The sequence below is a fragment of the Lytechinus pictus genome, chromosome 11 (assembly GCF_037042905.1).
Source record: "Lytechinus pictus isolate F3 Inbred chromosome 11, Lp3.0, whole genome shotgun sequence".
NCBI lineage: Eukaryota > Metazoa > Echinodermata > Echinoidea > Temnopleuroida > Toxopneustidae > Lytechinus > Lytechinus pictus.
Genome location: NC_087255.1, coordinates 7,055,802 through 7,063,789, shown reverse-complemented (window position 1 = coordinate 7,063,789; position 7,988 = coordinate 7,055,802). Strand labels below are relative to the sequence as shown.

Below are 7,988 nucleotides of genomic sequence, written 5' to 3'. Positions count from 1 at the left end.
CAAATGTAAAGTTATGCACATGGGTCGCAACAACAATAACTCTACATACTACATCGACGACCAGATACTTGAAGAGACCAAGGCTGAGAGAGACCTAGGAGTACTTGTTGATAATGAACTTAACTATCATGCACATGTAGCTCAAGCAGTAAATCGAGCTAACCAGATGCTGGGACTCATAAAGAGAACATTTACATACCTATCTAGAGAAACGTTACCTGTCCTGTTTAAGTCACTAGTTCGTCCTCTACTTGAATACTGCAATGTTATATGGTATCCAAGATTCAAATTGGATGCCATCAAGATAGAGAAGATCCAGAGAAGAGCCACCAAGCTAGTGCCTGAACTGAAGCATCTAACTTATGAAACAAGACTGAAGGAACTCAACATGTTCTCTCTACATTACAGAAGAATCAGAGGTGATATGATTGAAGTTTATAGAATTATGAATGGACTGGTAGACTTTGATCCAGATCTCTTCTTCACACCCATAGGCCAAAGTATCACTCGAGGTCATCACATGAAGCTGTACAAATATAGAAGCAACTCATCGCTAAGGAAAAACAGCTTTAGTCAGAGAGTGATTGACTCCTGGAACAGTCTTCCTTCTTCTGTAATCTCGGCATCCACTTTAAACATTTTCAAAACTAGACTGGACAAACACTGGTCCTCCATGCACCAAATTCTCCCATAAATATCCGCCCTCCACACACGTTTTAGTTGTTTTAAAGACCAGTTTAAGAATCTTCGAAGGAATGATCGGAAGCACTACAGGACTACCTACTTCTTCCGTACAACGATGATGATGATGATGATTTGATTTTGTAACAAGTTTTGACATAAACAAATATAGGGCCTATATTTATCAAATTCACCCCTTTTCTTCCATGGTCCCTATAGCCCAACATCACGCACGCCAGTAGAGGTTGCAATCCTTATAAGATCAGACTACAAGTACTACGCTTTAATATACAAGGCCGGGGGCCGGGGGGGGGGTATAATACCCCCTCCCCCGGGATTGACACCCATGCAAAGATCTGAATGTAGAAGGACAAGTTAACAATTTAAATTTTAAAGTATAGGCTAGCTTATAGCAGTTCATCCACTCCCAACTCCCTGGTTTTTATCCATTCGATTGTAAGGAATAAAGGAAAAATATGGAAGACAATGTCATGTAATTTGCATGACTAAAGTAATAGTGGCACAAAAGTGTTTTAATAACAATCAAAATTGATAAAACGTTAATGTCAGATGAAATAGATATCATCCTTAATCATCACAAGACCATGGATTTACTCTTTTGAACCAACCTTTTTTTACCACGGCCATTTTTTTTAAAGGACGGTCAATAATGCCCAGTTTTTCATCTTCCATGCTCATGGTCATATGCTATCTATCATGCACACATTCGGGGCACATTGACGATAGCATGATAGTCTGTATACACAGACGCATTTATACTCGAGCACAAGCGATTATTACAAATCATCCACAAAACATGAGATGCGTCATGCATGTATTAAGGTAGAACAAAATGTTAATGGGAAAAGTAGGCAGATGACCACCAGTTAGCTGGACATACAAATAAAAAGAATGTATACAGATCATAGATGTACGTATCATCTTTATGATGCTATACCGTACATGCAACAACTAGAAAGGTTCTCGATCGCGCCTAACGGTAAAAGCAAAATTTCCCCCAAATTTTGAACACGCCATGCAGGTCTAATTGTACTAGATGAGTATATCATGATTTTCTAAAGGGAAATTTCTTATATTAATTTCCTCTGGCGCACCATGCTAGCAGGCCGATAGCCTATAACTGTTACCCCCTCTTAAAGAAACTTGTAGACTATATAGTTAATATTATATTAATTCATTTTTCACATTATGATTTAGTTTGATATACTAGCTCATTGGATAATTATTAGCAAAGCAATATCGATATATGTATATGCCGTAGGCCTATATATTTTTTGCGATATCAGAAATAATTTGACATAATTATGTTAGGGTCTCGGTTCGTAGAATAGCTGTAACCCTAGCTAGGAGCGTTGCAATTGCAAAACAAAAGCAGAGTCAGGGAATCGAATGGAGATTAAAGTTTATCGAGACCAATAGAATAATAGCCCAGCTCTCGCTATAACAATAGGGGATGTGTCACGCATGCTGCACATCGCTGCACATGCATTGCCGGCATGCCACGGATCGGACCTCGAACGCATACGGTACTTGTTTTTTCACAACATGACATCTGTTGATTACAAACCGCTCTCGATAACCTTGTCCTTGATTAAGCCAAAATAGCTCTTCTCGACATTGTTTTTGTTTTGGATCACGTTTTACTGTTTAAGTGTTTCTATCTTCTGAAGTTCTCTTACGCGTTATTATTGACATTTTTAATTACGAGTTAAAACTACGAGAGTTTCATCTTCTTCAGCTGGTACCGGTAGTGGTCGTGCCGTATTCGTTCACTGTCTGTGGTCACTCGCTCCGGCTCCCGGGCGCGGCCGTCCCAGCAGAGCCAGCCAAGCAGTTCGAGCGAAAGGGACAAGAACTCGGAGTCCACACTTTGTCTTTGTTTCTTCAAGTCAACGGGCAACTTGCTCAATCGAAGAGGACTGGGGAAGTGTACAACAGGCCTGTCGTTTCCGTCCGGCGAAACAAAGAGATGATGGAGGTGAGATATTGTAAATTTTAATGATAATGTGTGCCTGAGTGAGTGAGATAATGTCTAAGTTTAATGTACATGTAGGTCCTAGTCGATAGTCTTGAGGACTCCATGATGATAATTTTTTAATATTTTGACATACTTCTTCATCATGGAGCCTTGAACCACCTGCCATTTAAAGAGACACTTGTAAACAAAGATGGATTTCCCTAGGAAATCCATCTTTTAAGATAAAAATCACGTAAATGATTTTGATTTTTTGTTTGTTTACACCTTCATACGCCTAATCATCTAATGGGTATGAAAGTTTCCAAAATTGGTTAATGAAAAGGCGAAACATGGAAGGTTTCTTACCAGACCGATCTCTCGTAGATCCCTCATCCGTTTGTCAACAAAGCAAATACAATAGGTCTCGCCCATCAACTGCTTCGTTACGTACCTGCGATTAGTGATGTTACAAAATGCCGTTTTGAAGAACAATTTATAGATAAAAATTATTATTTAACAAATACTAAAATTTAATATGTGATTATAAATAATTATATATGTTGCGTGCCCTTGCAAATCATGATATTTCTGGTTATTTTCATAAGTGGGCGAGACACAAAATCGCTTATGTTATGCCTTGTCTTAGTTTAGAAAAGTAAGCAAAATCGCTTTGCAGAATACATCTCACATTACCATTGTTGAAATTTTGTGCTCGTTCAGCTGCAGGTTTTTTTTTTTTTGGGGGGGGGGGGGGGGCAAGGGTTGGGTACGTGTATACAACCATCTGGCCATGGAGTAGCCACAAAAGCTAGCCCATCTTAAGGTTAACAGTGAATGTGATGTAAATAAAATTGATTACTATCAGTACAAATCATTCATATTACAATATGAAAAACCTTTGCATTTCAAAATTTGACACAATAACTAATTGCTGTATAGAGTTAAAATATTTTTTTTCTCCTTAAATGTCATTACAGAACTCAGAAGTACCACAACTGGATTGGGAAGGACAGTGAGAAGTCTCTGGAAGACAGGAGATGTGTGTGTATTTGAGTTTTGTCAGACGTGTATCAATCAGATATGATTATTTACCTCTGGGACCAACCTTTAACATCACAATCTGAAAGACGTGACCAGGGCTCGAACCTCTGCATCAATTTGTAACTTGATTCCCCACAGCTTGGATTACAGGCGCAAGCCACAACGCCCAGGACAGGAGAGCTGTCACAGATTATTTTACAAATTTGTTAACCCGGGTACATAGTTACATACATGTTGTTTACATAATTTTGAACATGCACCACAGGTCACAAGTTAAAGGACAAGTTCATCCCTACAAAAAGTTGATTTGAATAAAACGAGAAAAATCCAACAAGCATAACGCTGAAAATTTCATCAAAATTGGATGTAAAATAAAAAAGTTATGACTTTTTAAAGTTTAACTTAATTTCACGAAATAGTTATATGCACATCCTGGCGGGTATGCAAATGAGGAGACCATGACGTCATCCACTCACTATTTCTTTTGTATTTTATTATATGAAATATTCTAATTTTCTTCTCATTGTCAAGTGGTACAACGATTAATTCCTCCCTGAACATGTGGAATTAGCATTGTTTAATACTCCATGGTTCAGTCAAGTTGGTCCTTATTGTCAAATCTATAAAAAAATGAAATATTGTATAATTCAAACAATAAAAAACAAAAGATATAGTGAGTGATGGACATCATCGACTGACTCACCTAGTTGTGCATATTACTGTTTTGTGAAAAATAAGCGAAACTTTAAATGTCATAGCTTTCTTATTTTACATCTGATTTCGATGAAATTTTCAGCACTATGCTAGTTTGATTTTTCTCTATTGATTCAAGTCAGCATTTTCCTGGGGTGGACTTGTCCTTTAATGAAAAACTTACTCTTGTCTACAAGTCCAATGCAAATTTAATCATAAATGTCATTTGCCACCCAATGAAATAACCAAGTGTTAAATTATTCTAAGGTGAATTGTGTAATTGCTGTGGCTTTGAAATTAAGATAATTTTTTCCTTGTGTAGCTTTGAAATTAAGATAAATTTATCCTTGTGTAGCCTTGAAATTAAGATAAATTTATCCTCTTGTAGCTTTGAAATTAGGATAAATTTATCCTCATGTAGCCTTGAAATAAAGATAAATTTATCCTTGTGTAGCTTTAAAATTAAGATAAATTTATCCTCGTGTAGCCTTGAAATTAAGATAAATTTATCCTCGTGTAGCTTTAAAATTAAGATAAATTTATCCTCATGTAGCCTTGAAATTAGGATAAATTTATCCTCGTGTAGCCTTGAAATTAGGATAAATTTATCCTCATGAAGCCTTGAATTAAGATTAATTTATCCTCGTGTAGCCATGAAATTAGGATAAATTTATCCTCGTGTAACTTTGAAATTAAGAAAAATTTATCCTCGTGTAGCCTTGTAATTAGGATAAATTTTATCCTCATGTAGCCTTGAAATTAGGATAAATTTATCCTCATGAAGCCTTGAATTAAGATTAATTTATCCTCGTGTAGCCATGAAATTAGGATAAATTTATCCTCGTGTAACTTTAAAATTAAGATAAATTTATCCTCATGTAGCCTTGAAATTAAGATAAATTTATCCTCATGTTGCCTTGAAGTTTGGATAAATTTATCCTCATGTAGACTGAAATTAAGATAAATTTATCCTCGTGTAGCCTTGAAATTAGGATAAATTTATCCTCATGAAGCCTTGAATTAAGATTAATTTATCCTCGTGTAGCCATGAAATTAGGATAAATTTATCCTCGTGTAACTTTGAAATTAAGATAAATTTATCCTCGTGTAGCCTTGAAATTAGGATAAATTCATCCTCATGTAGCCTTGAAATTAGGATAAATTTATCCTCGTGTAGCCTTGAAATTAGGATAAATTTATCCTCGTGTAGCTTTGAAATTAAGATAAATATATCCTCATGTAGCCTTGAAATTAGGATAAATTTATCCTCGTGTAGCCTTGAAATTAGGATAAATTTATCCTCGTGTAGCTTTGAAATTAAGATAAATTTATCCTCATGTAGCTTTCAAATTAAGATAAATTTATCCTCATGTAGCCTTGAAATTAAGATAAATTTATCCTCATGTTGCCTTGAAGTTTGGATAAATTTATCCTCATGTAGACTGAAATTAAGATAAATTTATCCTCGTGTAGCCTTGAAATTAGGATAAATTTATCCTCATGAAGCCTTGAATTAAGATTAATTTATCGTCGTGTAGCCATGAAATTAGGATAAATTTATCCTCGTGTAACTTTGAAATTAAGATAAATTTATCCTCGTGTAGCCTTGAAATTAGGATAAATTTATCCTCATGTAGCCTTGAAATTAGGATAAATTTATCCTCGTGTAGCCTTGAAATTAGGATAAATTTATCCTCGTGTAGCTTTGAAATTAAGATAAATTTATCCTTAAGTAGCCTTGAAATTAAGATAAATTTATCCTCATGTTGCCTTGAAGTTAGGATAAATTTATCCTCATGTAGACTGAAATTAAGATAAATTCATCCTCGTGTAGTCTTGAAATTAAGATAAATTTATCCTCGTGTAGCCTTGAAATTAAGATGAATTTATCCTCGTGTAGCCTTGAAATTAGGATAAATTTATCCTCATGTAGCCTTGAAGTTAAGATAAATTTATCCTCATGTAGCTTTGAAACGAAGATAAATTTATCCTCATGTAGCCTTGAAATTAAGATAAATTTATCCTCGTGTAGCTTTGAAGTTAAGATAAATTTATCCTCGCGTAGCCTTGAAATTAGGATAAATTTATCCTCGTGAAGCTTTGAAATTAAGATAAATTTATCCTCATGTAGCTTTGAAACGAAGATAAATTTATCCTCGTGTAGCTTTGAAATTAGGATAAATTTATCCTCGTGTATTCTTGAAATTGGGATGAATTTATCCTCATGAAGCCTTGAAATTAAGATAAATTTATCCTCGTGTATCCTTGAAATTAAGATTAATTTATCCTCGTGTAGCCTTGAAATTAGGATAAATTTATCCTCGTGAAGCTTTGAAATTAAGATAAATTTATCCTCATGTAGCTTTGAAATTAAGATAAATTTATCCTCATGTAGCCTTGAAATTAAGATAAATTTATCCTCGTGTAGCTTTGAAATTAAGATAAATTTATCCTCGCGTAGCCTTGAAATTAGGATAAATTTATCCTCGTGAAGCTTTGAAATTAAGATAAATTTATCCTCGTGTAGCTTTGAAACGAAGATAAATTTATCCTCATGTAGCTTTGAAATTAGGATAAATTTATCCTCATGAAGCCTTGAAATTAAGATAAATTTATCCTTGTGTATCCTTGAAATTAAGATAAATTTATCCTCGTGCAGCCTTGAAATTAGGATAAATTTATCCTCGTTTAGCCTTGAAATTAGGATAAACTTATCCTCGTGTAGCCTTGAAATTAGGATAAATTTATCCTCCTGTAGTATTAGCAGGATGAACTAATCCTTATAATTGTAATATATTTGTATGATATATTTATTTGATCTGTTATTCCTATTAAATGGTTGTATTAATTGAAATGCTGTTCCCGTTTGTTTCTTTTATTGTTAGAGACTTGCAAACATACATTGAATTGCCAATAGTCATTAAATAGAGTGATTGGAGAGAATGTGTAGAAGAGAGAACAAGTGATACAAGTGGTTGTTAAGTGCAAAAATGTGAAATAAATATTATGGAATGAATATGATGAACATTTGAAGAAAAATGAACAAAGATTCATTCATTTTGAAAAGATTTACTGTTTAGTGTGATTACATGGGGATTATGCTGTGAATTTGGCATTTATACCTGACTTCTCGGGATGAAATTCTCTTATATAATTTTTGCATTTACCTCTCTGTTTATAGGCCTATTTTAGATAATAATATCTATTATATCAGATAAAATAAAAATATACAACTTACATTAATGGAAAAATTGACAATTAATTCAAAAGACAGTGAATTAGCCCATCTTCTCCGCTTGATATCCCTACCTTTAACTGCATCGTCCTTTTCCACATTTCCTTCATTCACGTCACTTGATTTTTTCATGACCAATTTGTTTATGTTGGATATAATATTTTAATTTCTATATAGGCCTACTATATGTAACTTGCTTTAATTTGTAAGAAATATATTATTAACAATAATTTGTATAAGTTAGTGTTTTGATCTTTGATTATGCGCTATTATAATAGCAAGTAGTAATTATAAAGGGTATCTCATTACTTTTCTTGGCGTTACACCAGTGTACATTCTAGAATCGAATTTTTATTCGCT

General features: G+C 34.1%; 1 long non-coding RNA gene across 1 annotated transcript; it reads left to right on the top strand.

Moving 5' to 3' along the window:
- The first annotated feature begins 2,171 nt into the window (after positions 1-2,171).
- LOC129283840 (uncharacterized) lies at positions 2,172-7,247 on the top strand. The gene is made up of 2 exons (XR_008586758.2): positions 2,172-2,680; positions 3,637-7,247. It is a non-coding gene; the product is annotated as an uncharacterized LOC129283840 (long non-coding RNA).
- Positions 7,248-7,988: the final 741 nt, after the last annotated feature.